This window comes from Chrysochloris asiatica, unplaced genomic scaffold (assembly GCF_000296735.1).
Source record: "Chrysochloris asiatica unplaced genomic scaffold, ChrAsi1.0 scaffold00031, whole genome shotgun sequence".
Taxonomy (NCBI): Eukaryota; Metazoa; Chordata; class Mammalia; order Afrosoricida; family Chrysochloridae; genus Chrysochloris; species Chrysochloris asiatica.
This window is the reverse complement of record NW_006408549.1, coordinates 9,844,537-9,848,068: the sequence shown is the minus strand read 5'-3', so window position 1 is coordinate 9,848,068 and position 3,532 is coordinate 9,844,537. Positions and strand designations below refer to the sequence as shown.

At 41.1% G+C, this 3,532-nt stretch overlaps 1 pseudogene; it reads left to right on the top strand.

Annotated features, from left to right (window-relative positions):
* Nucleotides 1-822: 822 nt before the first annotated feature.
* On the top strand, nucleotides 823-1,349 carry LOC102824548 (annotated as a pseudogene).
* The last annotated feature ends 2,183 nt before the right edge of the window (nucleotides 1,350-3,532 follow it).

Here is a 3,532-nt window from a genome sequence, read left to right as displayed (position 1 = left end):
TGTGGCCCTTTAGGTTTTATTAAGCAATTTATTTTATCTTCGTGAAGGTAAGTGAAATTAGCTTCACTTTTGTACTTACACGTTTATTTTCAGTTTGGCTCCTGCAGAAAATCTGTTCCTTCACCAGGTGAAAGGAATTTGTTTTATGCAAATATTATCTTTTGCTTTCAAAGCTGATAATCATAGTTTTTCTTCGGAGGAATCTCAGACTCTGTAACCTAAAAAGAAAGAAAAAGAAAACTGTGTACATAAAGAGAGAGAAAATTTAAAAGCCTTTAAGGTATTTACCATGTGGAACACTCCTGTGACAGGATGAACCAGTTCAGAAGAAGGGTCAGAAGCATTAGGCTGCCCTCTGGTCTCAAGACAAACTTCCCTGTAATATTGATAGAAGTAAAACATTGCCCAAAACCTTACAATGAATACTGTGAGGACTTCATTGAGTCTGAAAGTCCTAAATTTTAAAGAACAAACTCACACCAATTCCAAGGATGATAGACACCACTTCCAGGACTCCTGCCCACTACATTAATAAACAAGTTAGTTCCTGAAAGTGTGTGTTTCTGTTTAGTTGAAGTAACCTTACTAAAGACTATCTCGAGAAGTTTGCCCTTTGGTCCCATGGATCTGTCTTTTGCTTCAACAGTGTTTGGATGGAACAAATTCTGTGACTTCCCCCACCTCCAGCCTCAGACCACCTCTAACATCCTCTTCAGGCACAACCTCTTCTCTAAGACCATCTTTGTGACCATTGCCTGTTACCGGGACCAGCTAGACACTGTTATTTCATGTGTGTGCTTAGCTCTAAATCTTTGACTAACCATGAGCTCTCAGATCTATCAGAATTATTTTGCTGAAGCAGAGGCTAGCATCAACTGGTTAACCTGCAACTGTGGGCCTCTTACACCTACTTCTCTCTGAGCTTCTATTTTGATCATAATGATGTGGACTTGGAAGGTATGGGACACTTCTTCCACAAGTTGGCAAAGGAGAAGCACAGGGTGCTGAGCGTCTCTTGAAACTACAAAACCAATGTGGTGGTCATCATGCTCTCTCCCAGGATGTGCAGAAGCCATCCCAAGAATGAATGGGGAAGAATTCTGGATGCCATGAAAGCCTCCCTGGCCCTGGAGAAGAACCTAAACCAGTCTCTTCTGGATCTGCATGCCATGGGTGCTACCCACACAGGCACCCACCTCTGTGACTTTCTGGAGAACCATTTCCTTGACAATGAGGTGAAAATTATCAAGAACATGGGCAACCACTTGACTAACCTCCGTAGGATGGCTGGTCCCCAGGTAGGGCTGGACAAATACCTCTTCAAGAAGCTCACTCTCACGCACAACTAGGAAGAGCCTGTGGAGCCCCACAACCTGTGAAGGGCCTTTCAGCATTCCCCTGCTCTCTGCAGACCTTCTGCCTGAACCTTGCTCTCCATCCACAGGGGCAGCAGAACCAAACCCCTGGAGCCCCTCTTCTCCCAAGCCGCAGACCAAATGAAAACAATAAAACTTACTTTTACAGCAAAAAGAAAAAAAAAAAAATAGACTATCCTGAAAATCAGTAGCTATTCTATGGTTCTTTTGATTTATCTAAACTGCACTGTAAATTAGAAAGCACCCCATGCTGGTCTACATCATCTGCCAGTTATTGTCCTCTTATACCTGTCTTTACATTTTTACTCCTCTAATAATACTTAAGGTCAGCAGTTCAAAACTACCAGATGTTCCACGAGAGAAAGATAAGGCTTTCTGCTCCCATAAAGATTTACAGCCTCAGAAACCCTGTACAGGGTTGCTATGAGTCAAATCGACTCCACGGCACATTTCCACCCTGCTAGAAGATACCTGAGGAATAAGTCAAAGATTATTGGAGTACATCCCCAAAACTTTCACTCAATAATTGTTGTTGTTATGTGCTGTGGAGTCGGTTCCAACTCATAGTGACCCTGTACAAGGTTTCAAGGCTGTAAATCTTTATGAGAGCAGAAAGCCTCATTTTTCTCCCGCAGAACAGCTGGTAGTTTTGAACTGCTGACCTTGCAACCCGCTTCGTTATCACTACGCTACCAGAGCTCTCAATAATAGACTTGTCTAAAATCACCCTTAGATAAAAGTAGAGATCATTTCTAAAGCCAGATTGTTTCAAGCATTTCTGAACACTCTGAACTAAATAATTAGCCAGAGGTGCTTTGGGACTTTTAGTACTATATTTATATCTGGGTTTAGGCCTAAAATTTCAGCCTTAGTAAAAAGGTACTGATTAGATTATAAAACCAATTAGTTGCTGAGCTAACTAACCTGACTCATGCACTCTTTGAAACCTTAAACATCAAACAAGTTTCAAAGACCAATGAACTCATGACCCTACAATTACAAAGTCATAATCTTCTAATCAGAAGAAAAACCTAAGCCTTTTGAAAGTACCAAGCCTTGTATTTAACATTATTGCCTGACATTGGAAAAAAGAGTGTTAACAAACCAAAAAACAGAAAACAGTCAAACAAAATGCCCTCATCCTGATTGTGTGGTGTGATGATGAAGAATAAGCACTGGATTGCAAGATCAGTTTGAACCTCAGGGTCGGTGGGTCAAACTCATCAGCTGTCCCTTGGAAGCCCTATAAAGGCTCACTATGAGTCAGAATCAATTCAACAGGAATTAGCAACAACAACAACATCCTGATTTAGAATGAAGGGACTCCAGGAACAAAACAAAAAAGTTCCTATGGTGTCTCAACCAGCAAAGAGAAACTACTATGTATATTAATGAAGAGCCTCCAAATTTTGGAGTTAAAAATTTGAAGCCACTTATCTGTTGTGTGCAAATGTCTCTGTCATGTCAAGACAAATCTTTATACACTCCCAGCCAGTCCTTATAGCCTTAGTCCCCTTTTATGCTTAGCCTTAATACCCTAGTTAACTTATTAAAAAGAGCTCTTCAGTCTAAATAGAATTGTCATTTACAATTTGATAAAAATGGCAAAATTTTACTGAATCTTCCCAACACTCATAAGCAAACAAATCCTGAATTAGATAGCATTCAAGAACAAGAGGAAGTTATTTGCTGCATGAAGACACGTGTTCTGCCTCTTTGAGGTTCAGCCCTACCTAGTCCTATCCCCCTATAGGTCCTCTCCCCAGCTGTATGAGTTACCATATCTACGGAGGCATAGCAAGTCTTTTACGTGAAACCAATTCAAATCCATATAGTCCAAGCCTTTGCCAAAAATTCCCCAGTACCCTCTCCAGTGAGAAGCCAAAGAACTTACTTTGATAATACAAGATTTTTGCCTCTAAAGCCCTTATTGTTCCCTGTAAGCCCTTTCTTCCAGTTAAGATACCAAATAATAGAGGCTAGAGATTTGTTCAGGATAGGCAAGCAGCTATTCTTAGAATCCCCGTAGTCCCAAGCCCCCATTTAGTATTTTCTAATGGCTCTCTGGTAGCGTAGTGGTTACGAATCGGGCTGCGAATCTTAAGGTTAGCGGTTTGAAACTACCAGCCGCTCCGCGGGAGAAAGATGAGGCTTTC